The sequence below is a fragment of the Blennius ocellaris genome (assembly GCF_963422515.1).
Source record: "Blennius ocellaris genome assembly, chromosome: 3".
In the NCBI taxonomy this organism is placed as follows: domain Eukaryota; kingdom Metazoa; phylum Chordata; class Actinopteri; order Blenniiformes; family Blenniidae; genus Blennius; species Blennius ocellaris.
Genome location: NC_137652.1, coordinates 7,190,954 through 7,203,821, shown reverse-complemented (window position 1 = coordinate 7,203,821; position 12,868 = coordinate 7,190,954). Strand labels below are relative to the sequence as shown.

Here is a 12,868-nt window from a genome sequence, read left to right as displayed (position 1 = left end):
AGGACTCGTGGCTCGCAGGATCGGGGAGGGGAGGCCATTACAAGAGTAAAGAGGGGGATGGATAGCATTAGCAATATTAATCAATGCCTGTAGTGTCCATTTTTCCTTCCAATTTACATCGGTCCTGACACAACCTAGTGAGTAAATCACTGAGCTCTCCAGGAAAAGAAAGTGGTAACTTTTAATGAGGACTCACGCCTATATTGGATTGTAAATACATACTCTGGTAAATGTCTAAAATTAATCATCACTTTTGTTTTTGCAGGAATTTAGAGGATATAGTCATTAGCAACACCCTAAAGCACAATAATGCTTACAAAGCTCATTGCTACATTATATTAATATGTTTTCAAATGGTTTGAATCTAACTTTATTCTGCAGCATAACAGTGCATTTAAAACATGAAAATCTACTTTTCTTTGAAACATAAAACCCGTGTTAACAATTAACAGCTGAGGTGGATTGAAAACATGCACAAGAGTCTCCAGTGAGACTAAATCCTGAAGACAGTCATTTTACTTCACCTAAAGATTTGCATGATAAAACTAAGGAAATAAGGAAACCCTGACATTGAGCTGATATAAATATATATATGGTTTCTTTTATATTTCACATTGAAACTTTTGCTGCTCCAGTCAATGAAAGACTGAAGCACTGGTAAAATATTTATGAGTAAAAATGTGAAAAACACAGGCATGTTGTTTATAAACAGCTTCAGTGGATCCTGTAAAAGTGAAAGTTGTTGGAAGGCACAGTTTATGGGTTCAGTGGCCCGGGCTATGACGGGCGAACCCCAGCATACTTTCTGTGATCTACTCTTGAACGGCGCTCTGGCTGGGGGCTCCTCACAAATCTTCAGTCGAACACCAATGATCACACAGGGGCCTCTAAAAAGGGGAAAGGAGCTTTACGCAAGAAAATAAATACAATTTCCAAGCGGGTCCTTTAAAGCCCTGTATGCCCAAGCTAATGAAAACCATTGATTATTTGATTTATCTGGACGAAACAATCGGTCTCAAAAGGCTGGATGACGAGTGGAGAGCGGCTGCTGCTCGCGTTTTAAATCTGTAGGGTGCATTTTATTTCAGTGCACAGAAGAGAGTGAGAGTACGGAGAGCTACAAAACAAGAAAATGCTTAATTACGGAGTGAGAAATTGAGAGGGGAAAGGGGGGGAAAGAAAAAAGGGGGGGATAAATGCTGCATATTCAGAGGAATGAGCTGAAAGCTGGTGCATTTGTGCAGAATGCAGGCTGGAGAGACACAAGGGACGCGGGTCTGTGCAGGACCAGATTTCTCTCCGGTGACAAAGACCGCGCTCTGTGTTTGCATGTGATAGTCTCTGAAGGCAAATGGCCACTTCATCATCCTGCCTGCAATGGTATTCATCTATGAAAATAATTATCAAGGTTGTGCGTGCCACGCGGCTCAAGATCAGGATGCGCTCGTCTCTCATCTCGGGGAAGGTGGGGATCTGTCTGATTCGCACAATACGCATTAATCCATCAGGAGGGGAACCGTTGCCCGGAGTAATTAGTCACGGCATGGGTGGATGGATGGGTGGTGGCGGGGGGGGGGGGGGGGGGGGGGGGGGCACCTCTTGCCAGTCATATTCATCCAGCACACCCCGAGCAGGCGACAGTGGAGGCCCTAATGACGAGGTGCTGGGAGAGGTGAACAGACGATGAAAGATACCTCGTCATCAATCCCCGACCGGAGCGGCGCCGTAACAAGAATGGAGATGTACGGCGCTATGCGACCCCCCATGCCACACACCGAGTGTGTTTCCACAAAGATAATAAATTATTCAGGGATCATCCATCCTCCCAGGGCATCCTTGGCAGAATTTACGGAAGCGCCATTTTTCAAAATAACAACAATTAAAATAACAAAAGGGGCCGGCGTTGTGCCGCGGCTCACGCCAACCACTTGTGTAATTGGTAATTAGTTTGGCCATAAAAGGTGTCTGGAAGGACGGCTTGTTAAGCCTGGAGTGACTGTTGTCAGGAGATGAAGCTGGAAGAACCCAGAGGCGATGACTGCGTGTGTGTTTTCTCAAGTCGGAGCAATACTCAGATACACATCAGTGCTTACAGGCCCTCCATGAGGCGCTGTGTTTATGTGTGTCAAGGAGGAAATGTTAAGCCAGACCAACCTTTTCTAATGCAGACCACATTGGCTACTGATAAAACAAGAGTCCGGAAGAGTTTTATGTGAGGTAGTAAATAGTAATCACCTTTTTGCTTTCATTTTCTTTTTTCTCCCCCCCCACCCCAAACATCTTTTGGGTGCTCTTCAGAACTCCCAGCTGTAAATTTAAGGGAGTTTACCAACACAGAAGACAAATGGTTTTCCTTTCATGTGGCCCTCGTGCTCCCTCGGACCCGAATCGCTTCCCGAAACAGTGACGCCGTCCATTTAATGAATTCAACACAGTCAACACCTCTGCAAAGATATATTTGATGGGAGATTTGAATTGCTCTACTAAATTCACTTTTTACGTCAAAACAGAGCTGCTGTGCATGTAGATCTGGCTCCGGTTACGTGGGGTGACGGAATATTAACAGTATAATTGTGGGGATTGTTCAGCATGAAAGCAGAGTTTGGGATTAATGAAATGCTTATTTGAAAATGGCTACATTTAGAGAAAGGTGATAGGGCTGAGTAAGCTAGATTAAACATTTCTTTGATAGTAAACACATTCCTGAGACAAGCATGAAGTATGATCATACGTATTTTTTGTGTGATATTTGTAATTTGAGGCCCTTCGTTTCTTCATTTGAGATGGAAGTTGGAGAGAGAAGACAGAAAAAGAGTGACATGCAGTGAACAAATCAAACAATTATGATTTCAATGGTCTTTTTCAGTTTATTCGGAAAGGTTTTACTTGTTATTTGTCTGTACTTATTATTCATCTCGTTTTTTTCTTGCATACTTTGTATACTGTTCAGTTGTTCCAGTTAAAACCCAAAGTGGCTGAAATATTGACACGGTTACAACAAAATAAAAATGTATACTTTATTTTTCCTTTCTTTTTGTCCCTTTTCATGCCCAAGACTGTTTTCCACAGCGTTTGTGAATCCTTGTTGACCTTAGTGCCAGCATTGTGATACTTTCCCTGCATGCACCCTGAGGGACTTGATGAGGTTTAATCTCATCCTAAGTAAAAACACTGATGTGGCATTAAAACAACTCCAATCCAATGACACCTCCTTCATCACCATATGTCACTGGAATTACTTGGTTTCAAAGCAGGAGTGTATGAGGCCCAAATTTGATTATTATTGCCATCAAAGAGGCAGTTTAAACATGTTAATAGATTCTCTGTGCAGGTCCTGAAAGTTTGATAGCAGCCGTATTTCAATGGCACTATTGTCCATTTGCTGACAAGGACAAATGAAGACCATCCATCAAGATCAGCTGGGACTTGATTGTCCAGAGACCGACGCAGCACAGTTTAGTTTTCTCATAATTTTGATCCCTTTTTGGAAAAAAATGTAAATACAAAATTTTGTATTAGGATTTTTTTTTTAAACACCACAAATTGATTTTCAAACTAAGACATTAATATTATTTTTGATTTCTGTTTCATAATTCATTTAAATGCAGTATTTTAACAAAGCAGTAAAGGAAAATGTCATTTTGCATGTTTACATTCACAACACCGGATGGTATGCAAATACTAACATGACCTTTATCAAAGCAAGCAGAACATGCCGAGTGGATATGTTTTCATATATCACTACAAGCGGCTGTACTTTGGCTCAAACAGTCGTTTATAAGCTTTCTGCTAAATTAATTTGGGTACAGTCAATGAGACCTACATATGCACGGGAGATTTCCCCCCTTGCTTATTTGATATTAATGCCACTTCCTATTGGCAGAACTCAAATTGCTCAAACATTGCTGGTATCCCCAAGATCATTTTGCTTTGATTTGCATAAGCCATGTGTTTAGAAGAAATGGGAGAGCGAGATTGAGGATTTGTCATGTCGAGCACTGGATGCTGGGGCACTGGCTCTTTGACAAACGGGTAGCAGCGAGCGCGTCGATGGGATCTCCAGACTCAAATTAAAATGAAACAGGACCAAATACCTTCCCACTGAAATCGTTTGGCATGATTAAGTCATGCCGAAGTGATTTTCAACATGTGCATTAATGCCTATCCTCCCCACTGCAATGAGGTGTACAGGAGACCATCTATATGTGTGTATGTTAATTTGCTGCCGCTAATGTTGTTTACAAGATTCACCAGAGGTGATGTTAGGGTCACACAGACGTGGCAACATTTCTATCATACCACATGCAATTTTGCCCATCCTTGCCATTAATCACAGGATCAAGTCACTTAATTTTTCTAGTTGTAATAGAACTGCAGCGTTGCATTAGATTTGATGAATAAAATAAGATTCATGGGGTCAAAGGGAAAAATAACTGAACTGAAGAATCCACAGAAACAACAACAACAAAAGCCCTTGTATGTGCACATTCTTTGGTTTTATCGCTCTCATGGTAACTCCCTTTGAACTGACACACACACACACACACACACACACACACACACACACACACACACACACACACACACACACACACACACACACACACACACACACACACACACACACACACACACACACACACACACACACACACACACACACACACACACTTCGCCCCTTCCACTCCTCCCAATTAACTCCAATTCATTCAAGAGCTTTCAAAAAGTCCTCTGGAAAATTATATATATATATATATATAGAGAGAGAGAGAGAGTGGGAGAGAGACTGCATCTTTGCAACATCACCAGCTTGTGAAGATCAAAGAAGTCCCGCGGGTGGACGGCGAGGGGCTGCAGACTCCCCACAATGCAGTGCAGTCGCATGAAATAATGCAAATCGAGGTCTAATTACCACCAGCTTAGTGCGAGGCTTCCAATTAGCAGCAATTACACTCAGTGTAAATTTACTAACAAAAGCCTGACAATTAGACACTAATTATACCAGATTTCATGGGAGGTAAAAACCAAAGTGTTGCAGTAAATATTAACCAAAAAAAACTGTCTAATAAATAGGCTGTAAATACATTAAAAAATATATATATATATTTTTGTTCTCAAATATCCGAATGGCTTTTCTTATTGCTCTATAATGTATCAACTACATACTAAATTGTGTACACGGGCTTCCAGTACGACACTACTGAAGTGGTGCCATCTGTATTTTTGATGAAGAGTCACATTTTTCCTCTGATTTTGACAACATGCATTTAAGGCCATTTATCACCACTGCTGCGATGTAATGAGGGCATCCACTGGACTGGAGTTGCATAATTCTGCCATTACTGCCCCCATTGTAATAATCTTCTGACCTCTAGCTTTCAGAGCTGATCTTGAATGGTTTGACAAATCTAAACACGTACCCACGTTCTCGAGCGCACCCCAAAAGAAAAACAGCGAGGAGAAGCTCAAGGTCGGCTGAGATTGGAAGTCTGGAGATGCCTTTTGCAGTCTAAAGGTTCCCATTTATGACACGAACACGGGACCCACGTTACACCGTACGCCTGAAATGCCAACAGTTAAAATTTATGATGGAAATAAAACAAAAATATTTATCTAAACTTTTGAAGAAAAAAATAACATTTTACATTCATGATTATTGAAATGTACAAATTGTGTGAAGTATTTTACATTGAGAGGCTCGCAATAATCAAATCCTCCTTGCGCCTTTCTCATTTCAACTCAGTTTAATACTGAAAGTCTGTTGTTTTTTTCTGCAGTGTGTTGCAGAACCAGAAGGCTCTACGATCTCATCTCAGCCTGTCTGCTATTCATGAGCACCTCCTCCCCTCTCTCCATCCAGTGTGTGAAACATAATAAAAAGAAAAAGCAACTATATGGGCTATGTAGTCTAATTTTTCAAAGAAATAAGAACATCATGTAATTTACAACAGCGTCCACACAAAGATTTTTTTTCTGTAAATAAGAAAAATGTGTGCACCTTTTATACATTTTGCATTGCTCATCTGTTCCAACAGCTCATGGAGAAATGTTGTAAATCACTGCATTGTACAGGTGTGCCTGATAAAGTGAGTAAATACAATAGAAACGGCTATTTTCACATAAATTCTAACCATACCAAGGTAAGAAGCAGCTTATTGAGAGGCAATTCTTTCTTTCTTTAATTTGTATTTGCTCTTAAGAATAGAGATCAGAAATGTCTGAATGAAAAATTAAAAAAACCTCGAGAAAAAAAAATTAATCTGTAATTTCTTCTGTTCATCAGAACCGGTTCTTCTTCTGGTGGGATGACTGAACTTGAACTCGGGACTCATGAACAAGGTCTACGACTAAAAGGAAGTGCCTCAGTTTTCACACTACCACGCTCTCTATTGTAGAGACGCCTGGTGTTTTATGTGTGCTTCTCTTGCTTTGAATGTGCTGGCTTCTCCAGATAAAAGTGATTTTTCTTCTTTTTTTTTTTTGGTAAATGTTGGAAGTAGCAAAATAAATGACCTGCTGGTCCTATGGTGTAATTACAGTGGCTGGAAGCATACCAATCTATCAAGAGGAAGCAGAGGGGGGGTGGCTGACACGCTGCGAAAGGGGTTAGTCAAAGGAGATAGCCTTTGACTAACTACTGGCCCCGGACAATCGATACTCCACAGATATTGCATCCAGGGAGAAAGGAAGGAAAAAAAAAAAAAAAAAAGCCCTAAAAACTTCCCAAATGGCTTTTCATTCAGATATTGATCAGCCCCCCTTTTAGCGTGACCTTGCTCCACCAAGGCCATATACTTTCTTAAGGGTATATGAAACTCATAAATCTGAGAGTTGCTACAGAGAGCTGCCCGACTGTGAGCAGCGAGGCACGGAGGCTCGATGGTGTAATTGGTCTTTCTGGGATGGGGGTCCTCTTTCATTCTTCATAACTAGCATTCCATTACATTTCTGAGCTGCGAGAAGGAGGGCGGACAATACCAGCAGAGCAAAATGAAACTGTGAGATTTAAAGAAGGGAATAGAGGCAAGTGAATTGGTGAGGCTTGACAACCTTTAGATTATCACACTACGGCCATGATGTGATTATGTTACATCTTTAGAATAGCACCTGTGAGTGGAATAGAATTGGAAAATGTTTACATAGAGAAAATAGTTCATTTTCATTTTCAAAAGATACTTGCTTAGGGGTCGAAGCAATTTTTAAAGACTCAGCAAAGGGCAGCAGGAAGAACAGGGGTTGTCCAGGATCCTTTGAATGGCCAAAAAAGAAGATATATTTTAGTGTCATTCAGGGAAGGTAATGATATTTTCTGACGTATTCTGATACCCTCCCCACGCGAGTCCCTCCTGCTCTTTACTGTACAGCAGTAGGTTAGGTGGCACTTTATCGCAAATAAAGGAGGCAAGTTTTTTTTCCCCCAGCTTCCTGAGGATGTACTCTCTGTGTCGGGTCTTCTTCACGTGATAAGAAATGCTGGTCATCCACAGGAAGACGCCTTGAAAATTGAAAAATTGGGAGCTACATAACAATGTTATGGTCAATCTGTATGCACCCAATGTATTCAGTCCCAGAAAATATAGGGATACAACGGAATGCATGTAAAAAGAGAAACAATTAATTGCTCAGAGGTTAAAGGTGCCCATTTTAACCTAAAAGCTTTACTTTTTGTCATTTTAAGTGATCCACTGACTGTAATTCTTCAGTTTCTGTCTATCCTGCAACACTTAACCATTCTAACATATGGACACCATCAGCTGTTAATATGTTTCACCATGACACTCTGTTGCTATTCTTTACAGACCCAGCCACTGTACTGTATATACATTGGAGGTAAATGTTATCATTAAGGCTATATTCTAATTCATGTCCATGAGCCAGACTGCATGGTTGGGCCCTCGTGGCACGTTATTTTATGTAACTGATGGAACGCACGTCTGTCAAGCTTGAAGAGCCTCCCCAGAGATTTGAGGAACATCCTTTTTGTCAGAGTCGCAACTTTTTTCTGTCCCAGACACATGTCAGGGTGCGTGATTAATAAAGCGAGGGGTTTTCACGTTAAACCCGTTTAAGGACTTGGGCGCTGGAGACGTCTGCGTGATAACAGAGGCTCTCGTTTACAGAGGTGAACGTAACCGAAGGCAGGCCTCGCACTGCTTCGTTGTGCTATGTTTATGGGATACGTTTATGAATGCATCAAGGCAGATGGATGATCACAAACGGAGCCCCGGCTAATTGGTTCTGAAGTAGTCGGGACGCGGGCTAAAGGAAACAACTGTCTCTGCCTCGGATGAGACGGAAGCTGCAGATCGCTGCAGCTGCCAGTGCTCAGTACATTGGGTCATGTTTGTGTTTTGACTAAAAGTATTTATTTATAAGCAAACTAAAATGCTATTAAGGTCAAAATCACAAGTTCAGACCAAAAGCACAACGCATTACTTTCAATGTCACAATAAGAAAACTTGTTTGAAAAAAAAAAAAACTTAGGATGTAATTCAAATAATCTGACTAAAACTGATATCTAAAAATATAAGATGAGATCTTATTTACAAACTTGTTATAACCTCTGATAGTATTTATTCCAACAACCGAGCTCGGAAACAGAAAACCTGATGGAGTTGATAAGTCACTGCAGACTTTAACATCCATTGAGGAAGACGCACTAAATATTTTTCCATACAAATGTGCACAATCACTCACTGCAATCGCTCAGTTTGTATTGCCACTAGAGGAAAGGGATGTCTCAGGAAAAATGTCCCTGCCTTGTCTTTGTCTCCATCGCCACTCTTGATCCTTCAGTGACAAATATTTCTAACCCCTATCTCCCTCCCTCTTCTCGTCTTCCTGCCCCTCTCGTGTCGTGCATTTCCGAGAGCCGGTGTATTCTAAACTGTTATGTTCTTGTTTCCTATGGTTATAATCTTCATTGACATGCCAGAGTCCCATTTCCTTTTTCAGCTTTGCATCTATGGTAGGCGAGCAGCCGTAATGTAAAGCGTGTCCATAAAACACACGCGTGAGGCGGCGCAGACATTGTCCAGACCTTGGCTTTAGCACATGCATTACATTCAGTATTATGTATCATAATTGTGATTTAAGTCTGGAATGAAAGCATACAAGTGGAGATTAATCTAGCTGGCACAGCTTCTCATGCAATTATTTATCTTAAAAAAAAAAAAAAAAAAGTATAGAGTGAACATGAATGCCTCCACTATAGTAAGCATAACTGTGTTCAGAGCAGAGCTGCTCCTTTTGAACAGTGACACAGCTACAAAAGAGAGAATGTGGCTCAACGAGAGAAGATAAACTAAACTACTGACTAACAGGACGAGTCACTGTGTTGCAAGTCAGAGTTGTGTAATATATTGCACACGGGGCAGAAACGGCCCCAAACAGGTCCAAGCCAGCCCCTGGGACAACAGTGCAAAGTTGGTTTTTTTTTGTTTTTAAGATCTTGACATCAGTGTAGCCGCTCTTCCCATTGAAGACACAGGAGTGAACAGCAGATGGCAACAATGTTCGTAGCCAAGAGATCATTGAAGCGGCGTTAAAAGTTCAATAACTTCTTTCTTGTGAAATGGCTTTAGCGTCAACACTGAGTTTGGGATTTGCAATAAAGACTGTAAGAAATTATGTGTTTTGAGATGGATCAGGTTTCTGACCGCATTCATTTTCACAGCGTTTCCATTGTTGGGGATGTACTTCCTTTTCAATAACATTGAGAGACAATCTTTAAGTTTTTTATTGAGATGTTATGAGGAAATCTTGCCCGTTAACTAAAAATCATATCTGTTTTAGACAGAACTGGGCACTCACACAATTCTTTTCTTAAACAAACAATGACCTTAAAAAAAACAAAACAGTTTCTTTAAGCAAAAATAGTTGTCTGTTTTTATTCAAACTCAACTTATAATCAAACCTTTGCATGATGAAACCATTTAATTAGCTGTCATTCTGATGCTGAGATTCTCACTAAATGACACTAATAACCACCAGTCTAATTAATCTAACAGCGAAAACTTTAGCTCAAAATCAAATCTAACTTAAAACATTTTTTATTGTGATTTTTTTTTATCCAAGTTTGCACTGCTTATCTTTGTTTTCAATCATAATAACTTCGTGCTTTTGACTGTAGGAATGTGTGAATATTATTTTTTAAACTACATTTCCACATGCCATCGACTAAATAAGAATGTGAATATTATGAAATGTTACAATTGAAATGTTTCATGCGCTGCATCACATGCTGTGAATATGTAGTCTAATAATGCAAGATTGTCATTATAGGAAGAATATTTCACAGAATATAGATATTTTTCATATGAATTTTAACACAAAAATTATCATTATTCAAGAGATGAATTATGAAATCAAATAGCAACAAGAGTAAGTACAGGAGGACCATTGTGAACATAAAACACTGCTTACTTATTAGGTTTGTACTCTGAATAATGTCTTGTGAAAAAAGGGACAGTGTTTATCTTGCTTTGTCCATAGGTCGATATCATAAAACGCAACATTTTATTAAACCTGAAAAGAAAAAAGCCCAGTGAAGCACAAAACCTCTCTAATATTTATGTCTGCTGTATCAATAGTTAAAACGGATGAAAGCAAATAAACATTTGCTGGGAGTAACCACGCCTGTTCTGCTCCGGCTTCTTCCCCTTCAACAGTGCAGTGCAGAAATGACGTAGCACAAGAGAAAATAGTAATGCTAATATCAATAGTTTGTCCATTACAGGTCAGCTAACTGTCCAGTGGAACAGTTACAAAGCTGTTGGTTTTCGATCTCACAGGGCCGATCAATACGGGGGCATACTGTTTCAATTTTGCTGGCATTGATTTTCTCTATAACACTCCAACCCTAAAGCATTCGTCTTTCTGAAGGAAGGAAGATTTGATTTACTGAAGAAAAATTGGAGTGCACATCACAAAGATTTTTTGCCGGGCGGGAGTGTGACATGCCAAAAGATGGATGTCCCTTGGCTGGGAAGCCTCTAGCCTAAGGGCGTCCATTAGAGCAGCGGTGCTGCAGAAAATGAGCTGCTTATACGAGGAAGGAGGAGCACAGAGAAAAGGAGCTGGTGCTCGAGGTGTGTGTGTGTGTGTGTGTGTGTGTGTGTGTGTGTGTGTGTGTGTGTGTGTGTGTGTGTGTGTGTGTGTGTGTGTGTGTGTGGGGTGTGCTTTGAGGCACTAGCTGTAGGTCAGAATTGTTCGACGAAACTAGAAATAAAAAGGATGCCGATGTAGGCTTGCATGTGTAGATTGGTTCTTGTTTGCATTTGCCTCAGAGATTCCCTGCATCAATAGATTGTCAACAACAACAAGAAATAATGAAAGAAAGAAAGTGTGCATCACACTCCGACTACTTTTCAGCTGCAGCCACCTTCCTCTTCCTTTCACAGCTTCCTGCATCCAGAGTGAATTTCCATGGTACATTAGTCAGCCTATTAGAATGCAATAAAGAGAAGGTATGAGAGGGGGAAAAAAGAGCAGAGTAGTGGCTGTCCCTCGAGACTGTGAGTTGGCGTTCTCCATCATCTGCCCCCATCTCCCCTCCCTGTCTGTCGACTTTGTCGAGGTGTCATGTACATGAAAGATTATTCCTGACCCAAATAAACACCACAGCAGGCTGGATGCTCAGTGGACCCCTGCTCAAATAAAAAAAAAAAAAAAAAGTGAAGATGTGGATACAGGAAGGAAAGAAAAAAAACGATATGTGCCAGTTGTTTCATTTGTGGCCGACTCGCTAGCCATCCATTTCTCCCCCCCTTCTTAAAAAGACAGCAGGCTGCCATGTTGTACACCTGAGTCTCAAGGTGCTCGGGCAAAAATGCATGGATGAACAGGTAGTCACCCCGTCTGGCTGGCTGTGGATCTGTCTACGTCTTGACACCAGATGACAGGCAAGGGCACAGGAATGATGGGCACGGCCGGCGTCTGGTGGAGGGAATCCTCCTTGGACACTCGGTGATACAACAGAAATAGATGGTGAAACAAGAGAGAGCAAAGGACAAGGAGCGAGGGGGAGAAAAAGGAAAAGAAATTGTATGCTGTGAAAGGGAGAGCGCCACAGACAGAGGAAGGACGGAGCGAGAGAATGGAAATGGGAAAATCACCTAACACCTCTTTCCTCCAGAGGCCAGGGCCGCCGTAAGCTGGATATTAAGACACAAATTGCATTCAGGCAGGTCACGCTGTGTCAGAAGATATTAGATGCCTGCCGTGAGGAAACAACAATTCCCATCAGGTTGTGAGAAAATAATATTTTCATTTTCAGACTCTTTATTGAATGGAAACTTTGGGGAATACGTTTTTATGGCATGTGAGCGGGCGGGCTTGGGCTTTCATGCCAAAGCAACAAAAGAACACAATCATGGCTTCATATTGTCTTTGTGTTCCCAGATTTCATTTTCACAGCTGGAAAAAGCTCAGTGTGTTTTCGAGGTGTATAGTTTCCCTCACTTTGGTATTTGCAGGCAGGCTGCAGTGTGTGTTTGTCGTGTGTGTTAAAATAAGTACAGGTGTGCCAGATTTTTTTTAAATTTTTTTTTTTAATGCGTTTGTTTTAATCCTTTCCATCTCTTCCTTTTACTTGTTCCTTGTCGGCCGACGGCACCAGATGTTTCTCCGCCGCCTGCATACCACAGGCTCTGGTGCGAAACTGCACCACCTGACCTTCACAGTAATTGACCAAAAATATTGATGTAATGGCACAGGACTGATTGTGATTTATGAAAAGAGCGCTGCACTCCAAGGCCCAGTGCCAATGGCTCCCTGCGCCCATCGGCAGCCATTAGGAAAACCATCAATAGCACAAAGGCATAAAGGACCGGTAATGGGGGACTTTTTCGAGCCACAGCTCGTACGA

At 41.2% G+C, this 12,868-nt stretch overlaps 1 protein-coding gene across 1 annotated transcript in view; it reads right to left on the bottom strand.

Annotated features, from left to right (window-relative positions):
* lrba (LPS-responsive vesicle trafficking, beach and anchor containing) overlaps positions 1 to 12,868 on the bottom strand; it is a gene marked incomplete at its 5' end in the record, with an annotated part of 187,605 nt that overhangs the window by 82,043 nt on the left and 92,694 nt on the right. The window lies entirely within an intron of this gene.